This window comes from Euleptes europaea, chromosome 15 (genome assembly GCF_029931775.1).
Source record: "Euleptes europaea isolate rEulEur1 chromosome 15, rEulEur1.hap1, whole genome shotgun sequence".
Taxonomy (NCBI): Eukaryota; Metazoa; Chordata; class Lepidosauria; order Squamata; family Sphaerodactylidae; genus Euleptes; species Euleptes europaea.
In genome coordinates this window covers 53,397,583-53,408,929 of record NC_079326.1, presented here as the reverse complement: position 1 = coordinate 53,408,929, position 11,347 = coordinate 53,397,583, and the positions used below count along the sequence as shown (strand labels likewise).

Sequence of the window (11,347 nt, the reverse complement as noted above, 5' to 3'; positions counted from 1 at the left end):
GGCAGTGACAGACCAAGAAAGGGATCTTGGGGTGGTAGTGGATCACTTGATGAATATGTCAACCCAGTGTGCGGCTGCTGTCAAAAAGGCAAATTCCATGCTAGCCATAATTAGACGAGGAATTGAGAATAAAACTGCTGATATCATTACTGCCCTTGTACAAATCTATGGTGAGACCACTAGTTAAAATGGATGCTAGTCATGATGCATCCCTATTCTCTCCAGGATCAGAGGAGCAGGCCTATTATATTAGGTGCTGTGGACCAGAGGCCGGAGAATGCTGCTGCAGTTGTCTTGCTTGTGGGCTTTCTAGAGGCACCTGGTTGGCCACTGTATGAACAGACTGCTGGACTTGATGGGCCTTGGTCTGATCCAGCATGGCTTTTCTTATGTTCTTATGGCTCCTTTCCCCCCTTTTTGTATGAATTGTTTGTTTCTTTCTTTCTTTCTTTCTTTCTTTCTTTCTTTCTTTCTTTCTTTCTTTCATTCATTCATTCATTCTTTCTTTCTTTCTTTCCCTCTGTTCTCCACAATGGGGACTCAAAGCTGCTTTGGACTCTTTTTGCCTTATATTTCTTACACTGATTAAACACCACATTTCTTCACATAGCAGACAAGTGGGTAATAACGTCAACCAGCCTTCTTAAACATTCCCACTGTATGTGAAGGAAGGTTCTATGTCCACCCTCAAAAAATTATCTTTGCTACGTAAGACACTATGGGAACTGCTGTTCAGTGAAAGTGGTGGTTTTACTAAAGATCTTTCCTCCACATGAGTGGCAGACTCTAATCTAGAGAACTGGGTTTGATTCCCCACTCCTCCACATGAAGTCTGCTGGGTGACCTTGGGCTAGTCACAGTTCTCTCTGAACTCTCTCAGCCCCACCTACCTCACAAGGTTTCTGTTGTGGGGAGGGGAAGGGAAGGCGGTTGTAAGATGCTCTGAGACTCCTTAAAGTTAGAGAAAAGCAGGGTATAAAAACCAACTCTTCAGCTCATGCATTTGTTCTTCTCTGTATTTATAAACTGCTGTTCTGAGTTCAAAGCATATAATATGCAATTGGGGAGGGGCTGTGGCTCAGTGGTAGAGCCTCTGCTTTGTATGCAGAAGGTCCCAGGTTCAATCCCCGACATCTCCAGTTAAAGGGACTAGGCAAGTAGGTGATGCAGAGAGACACACAAAGAGGAGAACCTTTACAGTTGTATAGAAGCTGGGATTTCCTCAAGGAAAGCACAAAAGCACAAGGAAGGCATCTAACTAGAGTCTCTTTTCTCGCCCACCGCATCAGAACACCCTTCATGCACAGTTGTGGGGCTGAAGGGCCACATTCACCTAATCCATCCAAGTTGGCGGGGGAGGGGGTTGTGCTGTAAAGTTGGACCACCCCCACTTGTTTCCTAGGAGTATTTGTTTGACTTGAATGGCAGTAGAAATTCCATGAGAGAAGCTTTCCCCATGATTGTGACAGCTTTTCTCAAGAAGGCTCCCACAGCATTCTCTCGTTCCACAGAACATGCAGAACAGAAATGTTCAGGAGGGCATTCTTTGGATGGAATTAATCTGTAGTGGATCAGAACGGGTGAAGTCTATGACATTATACCCTGCTGAGCTCCTCCCCAAACCCATCCTTCCCCAAGCTCCGCCTCCCCCACCAAATCTCCAGAATTTCCCCAGTTGGCAACCCTACGCCTTCTCAAAGCTAGATCTGGACTGGCTTCTTCCAACTAAACTGCAAGAGATTAACGTTCAATAAAACAAATGTGTTCCCTAGTTCAGTTTGTCAGGCTAACCTTAAGGGGCCATGAAGGACATCAGGAATGCAATTTCCTCAGCGTTAAGAAAACAATTCCTTCAGCTCACAAATCTCATTTTTCTTTGTATTGATCAGTCACCCAAGCATCCCTGCCCATTTTACAATGGTTAATTCCATTCCGTTTTAGAAAAGATTTATACGGTGTCTTAACTGGAAGAATTTTCAGACATCTGTTGTGGTGACGGGTTGGTGGATAAGAGATTTGATCTAATTTATTCTGAAAGTTGGGGGGACTTGGGGGGGGAGACTTGGGGTTGTTGTCCTGACAAGTCTGAGGTCATGGGGTTATTAAAACCAATGGATGGAATGAAGATAGATGGAACAAAAAAAAAAGGTGTTGAGTAGGGTTGTGCAAAAAAAAAAATCAGTAAATTTCAGGATCGGGTTTATTGGACCTGATTTTTTTTTTTTTAGCAAACCCGGAATAAGCTGTATACACATACTGGTAAATTTCAGTATTCTGCTTATTTTCAGGTTTCCCGAAAAATTCAGGTCCATCATAGTCAATAGGATTTTTTTTCAGTGCTCCTGGGGGGGCATTTTTGGAGGTAGAGTCCCCAAATTTGCAGTGTGGCTGCAAGGGACTCTCCTTCAATGATCATCAAAGTTTGGTGAACTTTGGGACAGGGGGTCCAATTTTATGGGCCCGCAAAAGAATAATTATTCTGCTTTTTCGGGAATCGCCTATTCGTCTTCAGGCAGATTCAGAGGTTTGGGTATTTGGCCTACCTGAAACCCAAATATTGCCAAAACAGCTAATTTTGGGTTTCTTTTCAGTTTGGGTATATCGATATGCACAACCCTATTGCCCACTGATCTGCAGCATAGGGTTGCCAACATCCAGGTGGAATCAACAAAAAACAAAGCAACTCAGGCAATTACAACAGTAACTAGACTTTCATAAAGAGAAATTCATTAAGCTCTTACAATGTTTCCACAAACATAAAAATACCAACAAAAGTCACATGTGACATTCAAATACAAATATCTCCATATGCAACCACTTAGGGCATGTTTACACAGAAAAGAAACTGTTCCATATGGTAAAAGGAAAGTATCCAGTATCCAGTTATTTAACACATTATAAGTACATGTCCATGTCTAATATATTCTTCATGCTCCTTGACAGGTCTTGGTAGAAATTATCCTGTTTCAAGAATTCGTCTTCATCAGGTTTGGGTATATTGATATGCACAACCCTATTGCCCACTGATCTGCAGCATAGGGTTGCCAACATCCAGGTGGAGCCTGGAGATCTCCTGGAATTATAACAGATCTCCAGACAACAGAGACCAGTTCCCCTGGAGATAGGGTTATCAATTTCCAAGTGGTGGCTGGGCAACTCCAGCTATTGTCTTTGACCCCTCTCATGATATGGTGGAACTGTTTAAGGAAGGCCTGACCAGGAAATTCAGAAGACCCCTTTCCACTACTTCAATGTTATCTTCATTGATCACATTGGCAACTGAGGAATCCTCAGCTAGGGTTGCCAGTCTCCAGGTGGTGGCTGGAGTTCTCCTGCTATTACTACTGATCTCCTGGTGACAGAGATCAGTACCCCTGGAGAAAATGGCCACTTTGGCAATTGGACTCTATGGCATTGAAGTCCCTCCCCTCCCCAAACCCCGCCATCCTAAGGGTCCACCCCTAAAATATCCAGGTATTTCCCAACCTGGAGCTGGCAAGCCTACCTGGAGAAAATGGCTACTTTGGAAGGTGGCCTCTATGGCGTTACACCCCACTGAGGTCCCTCCCCCAGCCCTGCGCTCCCTAGGTTCCATCCCAAAATCTCCAGGAATTTCCCAAAGTGGAGTTGGCAACCCTACACAGCACATTCCTTGCATGATTGTATGTTGTACTTTTGATTGAACTTCCAAGTCGGATATTTCTAACGGAAGGCAGGTATCTTGATTTTCTGCAGAAAACAGAGCTTGTCAATAAAAGTTTATCGGTCTGAAATATGCATCTGCTGTACTCCAAAGCCATATTAACATTGATCTCTCTTTTTTGAGAAGAAATAAAACCGTGAACTTCTTAAAAAGCAATGCTGCTCTTAACAGCAACACATGGCAAAAGACTTGGAACATCTGGGTCATCAAGGGAAATTGATCAACTCAAAGCGAAGTGGAAAGTGAAAAAGAAAATAACCTCTCGGTACAACTGGGAAAAAAGAAACAAAACTCTCCCTCCCCCCTGAATGTTGGAGTAGTAAAGCCATTTCCTGTCAGATGTACACCAAACTCACAATTGTTTGTGGTTCTGCAGTATCTGAAAAACCAGCTTAATTGGAGATTGCAACAGGGGAAAAGATTTGTGTTTTTACCAGAGTTGCCAGCCTCCAGGTGGTGGCTGGAGATCTCCTGCTATTACAACTGATCTCCAGCCGACGGAGATCAGTTCATCTGGAGAAAATGGCCGCTTTGGAAGGTGGACTCTATGGCATTATACCCCATTGAAGTTCCACCCCTCACCAAACCCAGTCCTCGTCGGACTCCTCATTTTCAGGCAGACATTTTCTCCAGGGTGACTGATCTCTATAATGTGGAGATCAGTTGCAATTCCTGGAGATCTCCAGGCCACACCTGGAGGTTGACAACCATAAGGATGAGGAGGAATCTGTCCTCTGGTTCCCAGGCAAGTAGCAGATGCTAAGAAAGACCTTTCTGTGCCTCAAGTCAGCTATGAAAGTGTTGAAGGGCAAAGCAGAGAGAGGAAAGCCAGCGAGCAGGAGACCATCATGGCTGAGCTGAGATTTGAACCACAGACTTTAGTGTATTTTTTGTAGGTGGGCTAGGGTTGCCAGGTCCCTCTTCGCCACTGGCAGGAGGTTTTTGGAGTGGAGCCTGAAAAGGGCGGGGTTTGGGGAGGGGAGGGACTTCAATGCCATAGAGTTCAATTGCCAAAGCGGCTATTTTCTCCAGGTGAACTGACCTCTATCGCCTGGAGATCAGTTGTAATAGCAGGAGATCTCCAGCTAGTACCTGGAGGTTTGCAACCCTAAGGTGGGCTGAAGCAAAAAGAACCTCCCGGACTTTTGGATTTGCAATTGCAACATTTTAAAAATTTGCTACATTCTGACTTTGAAAGCACTGGTATATGTTTCGTGTTTTTTTTTTTTTTCATTTTTAAGTCCTGGTTTTGACGTGGCTAATTCCTCTTCTGCAGTGCTTCCAAAGATTAGCACTCTTTCATGAAATGGGAAGCAAGGCTTTTTATAAACTACTTTAATCCTTCTCCTGATTTACAGAGTGGGAATGAATATATCATTTGGCAAACATGCCACATCATAAACCAGAGGGTCTTTTAAGAAAAAAAAGTGGTGGAATATAGTCTCAAGATTTCCAAGGTAAATAGGCATAATAAATTTTCTTAGCTCTGATTTCCGGTATACACAGGTATAGAACCCTTTCATAAGGATAGTATCCAGAAAAACGATTGTAAAACACATCCACACAATTTATAACCTTTATACAGGAGTGTAGAGGAAAACTGGGGGCTTAAGTAGGGTAGCCAGCTCCAGGTTGGGAAAATACCTGGAGATTTTGGGGGTGCAGCCTGATGAGGGCAGGATTTGGGGATAGGGATGCCAACTTCCAGGTGGTGCAAACGCAACACAGCACTGATGGTTAAACCAATAATATCCACTATATATCCTGGTATATTATTTGTAATATATTGCAACTGTGTTACAATATTGCAATATATTACAAATATATATTACAATATTGCAATATATTACAAATAATATACCAGGTAGCCTAGATGGCCCAGGCTAGCCTGATCTCGTCAGATCTAAGTCGGCTGCGACTTGACTGCACTTTACACAATATACCAGGATATATAGTGGATATTATTGGTTTAGCCATCAGTGCTATGTTGCGTTTGCTCCAGTAATTCTGGCGTTACAGCATCTTTGATTTCTAACCTCCAGGTGGTGGCTGGAGATCTCCAGCTATTACAACTGATCTCCAGGCTGCTTTGGCCATTGGACTCTATGACATTGAAGTCCCTCCCTTCCCCAGACCCTGCTCTCCTTAGGCTCTGCCTACAAATCTCCAGATATTTCCCAATCCAGAGCTTGCAACCCTATTCACTGCTGATTTTTAGGTCCTTGTAGTAGGGTTGCCAACCTCCAGGTACCTGGAGAAAGTGGCCACTTTGGCAATTGGACTCTATGGCATTGAAGTCCCTCCCCTCCCCAGACCCTGCCCTTCCCAGGCTCCACCCCAAAAACCTCCTGCCGATGGTGAAGAGGGACCTGGCAACCCTACTCATCAATTTTAAACCGTGAAAACGTTTGGGAGACATTCCTTGGCCTGTAGAATATGTAGCCTTCTTGAGAAACGGCGTGCATCTGGTTCAAGACCACAGCTGCCAGCCACAACCCTAGGGTTCCCAGGTCCCTCTTTGCCACTGGCAGGAGGTTTATGGGTCAGAGCCTGAGGAGAGTGGAGTTTGGGGAGGGGAGGGTCTTCAATGCCATAGAGTCCAATGGCCAAAGCGGCCATTTTCTCCAGGTGAACTGATCTCTGTTGGCTGGAGATCAGTTGTAATAGCAGGAGATCTCCAGCTATTGCCTGGAGATTGGCAACCCTATGCAACCCTTCCGGAACAAACTGCATATTGCCAAGAGAGGAGATCCTCTGCCAGTACTGTATAGAGCGGCGCCTTTCCTAACGAATCGCTGGGTTAGACAGATGCGTATTTCGTACCGTATGAACGATATTCGCAGTAGCCTACCTTGGGGGCCTATAATTACATTGACAATAGTGGTGCGGCTGAATAAAAGTAAATCAGCGTCTTTGTAAGAACAGCTGTTCTCTTAATGAGATCTACCGCAAAGCAGAAGTATTAATTTTAAAGGTTACTGTATACCTGATTCATGGAGCACGCCTAACACAATAATGTTACATGCTTCTGGAGCTACAAAAAACATGCACATTCCTTCCATCTCAAGCGATGTCTAAAAACACTTAACGGTGCAATTAGCGCGGCTGCACTAACGGGAAGAACCTCGCATTCCGAATGACCCTGGGTTCAATTTGCCTTTCAACAGATTTGAATGGAAGGCAAGAGGGGGCCATTACGCTTCAGCGAAATGCGAAGCGTCTTTGACTCCCTTCCTTGCTCAGACAATATTTTCCTCCTGTAGTAATATTAGGGGGAGTATATACTGTGTGATTAAGAAGTGAGAGTAAGATTCATTCTCCCATTTGAGGAATTGTTCAACAGACGATTATACATTTGTTTCATTTTGCAAAGGCCGCTCCATGCTCACCTTCAAGGAAGTGAGAGGAATGGGGGGGTGGGGGGTTGGCAGCTGGCTGATGTGAAGGGAGAGCTGAGCGCCAGTCCGCATTTACGCTTGGGGCCTGATGCAGAAAGAGAGGGTGGCCCAGGGAAGGCATATATGCCCCTGTGTCAGGCTGACCCTCCCAGCGTGGTGTAGTGGTTACGAACGGTGGTTTGGAGCAGTGGACCCTGATCTGGAGAACCAGGTTTGATCCCTCACTCTTCCACATGAGTGGCGGATGCTAATCCGGTGAACCTGGTTGGTTTCCCCACTCCTACACATGAAGCCATGACCTTGGGCTAGTCACACTCTCTCAGCCCCACCTACCTCACAGGGTGTCTGTTGTGGGGAGGGGAAGGGAAAGTAATTGTAAGCCGATTTTATTCTCCCTGAAGTGGTAGATAAAGTTGGCATATAAAAACCAACTCTTCTTCTTCTGATTCTTCTTCTTCTGTTAAAGTCTTCGACAATACTTCTTCTTCTGATTCTTCTTCTGATTCTTCTTCTGATTCTTCTTCTTCTCCACATGGAGAATAGCAACCCTAAAGGAGGCCCAGTGGTTACTTGTCTTATCCTGACTTCTGGCCTTTAGATTGAATCCATCAGCTTTTGTTTTCCTGGATTCATGTAAACCTTTCCTTGTGGATAGAAGGGACAAGACCGTTGAAACCATTGAAAATGTTATAAGGTCAGTTACGACGGCCCGAGGCATTAATGCAATCAGTTACAGCTCTATGAAATAAAAATTGTACTATCAGGCCTTTGAAGGGTGTCCATAGGATATCCTTCATGATGGTCAGAAGCGTCTGGAACTGTCTTCCAAAATCGAATCTCATTCTTTTATTTGTCTCCTGTGAGCATCATGAGCAGCACTTTGAAATCACACACAGTTTTGAAGTCTGTGTAATACCATGGGATAAATATTTCTCGCATTAATTATACATCTAAGAGTACATCTATCAACAGACAGAGTGGTAATTTAAATCAATATGGCTTTTCTACTTAAGGAGTTAAGAGCTGGAACCATTGTCATGAGAAAAAGCTAAACCAGGAACGACTTATCATAATACCATTTCCCCCTCACCAACAAGGGTCTTACCCCCTCTTTATTAAAAAGAAAACAAGTGACTTCATTCTGTCCTGTAATAATAAAGGGAAGTTACCATAAATCAATTACCTAGCAATGTCTCGTCAGCCTTAAATGTTAAACGTTGTCATCAGAAATCAAATAACCTGCTAAAGAGATTACAACTGATCTCCAGCTGGCAGAGATCACTTCCCCTGGAGAAAATGGCTGCTTTGGAGGGTGAACTCTATGGCATCATACTCTGCTGAGGTCCCTCCTCTCCCCAAAACCTGCCCTCTGGTTGGACTGTGGTTTCTTCACGCCACTTGATTAAGGAAAAGCATTTTAATCAGGATTATCTTCGGTCGCGGTAGCAAGCTACACCAAGACAACCCCAAATCTGCAAAACATTCTGCTAAATCATTACACCGTATGAATCCATGCTTACTTATGGAAATGGGATGCTATTTTTTTCCCAATGTGTGCATTGGTTAGAAAGTTCAAAACTGCCAGATTATCATAATTGGTAAAACGTAGGAATTTAATTATTCCAAGTAAAATGTTGCAAATAGATAACAGAGAATGAACGTGGAGGTTGCATACCCAAACATATTATTCAGAATGAATTAAGGAAATTAATGCGAAGCAGACCAAGAATGCTAATAACCATAGGGTGGGCACAGGGTGAAAGCGATGTTGCTGGAGACCTGCACGAGGGTGTGGTTTGTGGCCACCTGGAGCGGACCAGAACATTAATCCAACTCTGGAGCATAGTGGTGGAAATTGCCACCAAGTCATAGTGGATTTATGGCGACCCCATGAAGTTCTACCTCATGGAGTTTTCAAGAACAGAGACAAACAGAGGTGGTTTGCCATTGCCTGCCTCTTCATTGCAATGCTGGACTTCCTTGGGAGTCTCCCATCCAAGTCCTAACCAGGACTGTCCCTGTTTAGCTTCTGAGATCTGATGAGATTGGGCGAGCCTGATCCATTGCTGCTGGTAGCATCGCAAGATCTGCTTGGCTTGGACCTCACTTACAATGAGGTTGACCACTGGTGTGATAAGCCTACACTAGGGTTGCCAACCTCCAGGTACTAGCAGGAGATCTCCCGCTACTACATCTGATCTCCAGCTGATAGAGATCAGTTCACCTGGAGAAAATGGCTGCTTTGGCAATTAGACTCTGTGGCATTGAAGTCCCTCCCCTCCCCAAACCCCTCCCTCCTCAGGCTCCTCCCCAAAAACCTCCCACCCGTGGCAAAGAGGGACACGGCAACCCTAACCATTATTCACAATTCTGCATCCATTCCCATATTCCATACTGGCTGACCTGAAGTGAAATAGAATTCCCGCTCTCATGGTTTTTTAGCCCAAGTGACTCTATGTTCTCAATAGGTTTGGAAACAGTGCTGGAATGAAATCTTACATTGATCTCTAATGAAATGTTCTGATTTCCCTGTGGTTGCCCTCTGTACTTAACCACAGCCTGCGGAAATTAGAACCACCACATAGATTAACAAACCTTCCCCTCTTCTGTAGGAATTAACACAGAAATATTCCCTTTAGTGTTTTTCCTTGACTGACGAGGAAATTTTCAAGGGTATTTAATAAGTAAAAGAAGAGAACTTTATTGACCGTGGAAGTAAAAAAACAGCATCTTCAAAGGGCAAACCTATAAAACATGTCTCCTTCTGATTTTTAAGCACATGGTTCTTTGAAAGTGATGTTTATTTCTATAGCACTGAAACAAAAAAAATAGCACATACATCAAAGCAGCAAAGCTACTCCTTCACCTGACATTCTGTGACATTATAAACTACTAAATGAGAGCTATAAGTAGGGATATTAAAACCTTCCTTTGATTTGAGTGCAGTTTTTCATCCATGGTTTTGAATGCTCATGGAAATTCTACACGAGCCATCTACAAACAACCCAGCCCCACGAAGGCCCTAAGTCTGGGTGTCTCGGGCCCTTCCCGCTCACCAGCCAAGTCTGGGCAGCAGCGACTCCAATGCAGCCGGGCTCAGCCATGCCTAGGGTTGTACCAAAAAATTTCAGTAAATTTCAGGTTTATTGGGCCGAACTAAATACCAATACCGGCAAATATCGGTATTCATCTTATTTTCGGATTTACTGAAAAATTCAGGCCCATTATAGTCTATAGGGATTTTTTTGAAACTCCTGTGGGGGCATTTTTGGAGGTAGAGCCCCCAAATGGGCAGTGTGGCTGCAAGGGACTCTCCTTAAATGAAAGTTTGGTGAACTTTGGGACAGGGGGTCTGATTTTATGGGCCCACAAAGGGGTTGCCCCCATCCTGCAGGCATTTGCATGCGGAGCCACCAAAATAAATGTTTTCCGTGCCTTACTTCTCTTGTATTTAAGCCTTTTTCCTCTGTTTGGAAGCTCATTTGCATGGACATCATGCTATACACCCCAGAAACAAAGGCAGCCCCTAGGCTTTGAGGCGCCAGCCTGGAATCAGCTCTTTCTGCCAGTCCTCGGCAACGCTGAACTTTTGAACCTGAAAACCGGTGGACTAGCTGGGCGAGGGGGTACATATAGATGTTAAACAGCATTGGGGAAAGGATCTCCCCCTGGGGAACTCCACATCCCAATGGGCATCATGATGACATCCTCTCCCCTTGCGCCGCCCTCTGTCCCCGATCTTGGAGAAATGAGATCAGCCGCTTCAAGGCTGTCCCACGTATCTCCATATTGGCAAGGTCGTGGGTCAGTAGATCATGGTTGACCACATCAAACACTGCCGTCAGATATTACAATACCAGCAGCGCTGATCCACCACAATCCAGCTCTCTCTGTAGATCATCTGTGAGGGTGACCAACACCGTCTCCATCCCATGGCCAAGTCGAGGTCAGACTGAAACAGGTCCAGAGCTGATGTGTCCACCAGGAAACCCTGGAGCTGTTCCACTGCTGCTCTCTCAACTACCTTACCTAGGAACAAAAAAGTTGGACACTGGGCAGCAGTTAGAGTTGTCAACCTCCAGGTACTAGCTGAAGATCTCCTGCTATTACAACTGATCTCCAGCTGATAGAGATCAGTTCCCCTGGAGAAAATGGCCGCTCTGACAATTGGACTCTATGGTATTGAAGTCCCTCCCCTCCCCAAACCCCGCCCTCCTCAGGCTCCACCCCCAAAACCTCCTGCCAG

General features: G+C 44.7%; 1 non-coding gene across 1 annotated transcript; it reads left to right on the top strand.

Annotated features, from left to right (window-relative positions):
- The first annotated feature begins 1,067 nt into the window (after positions 1-1,067).
- TRNAT-UGU (transfer RNA threonine (anticodon UGU)) lies at positions 1,068-1,139 on the top strand. Its single transcript has one exon. It is a non-coding gene; the product is annotated as a tRNA-Thr (tRNA).
- Positions 1,140-11,347: the final 10,208 nt, after the last annotated feature.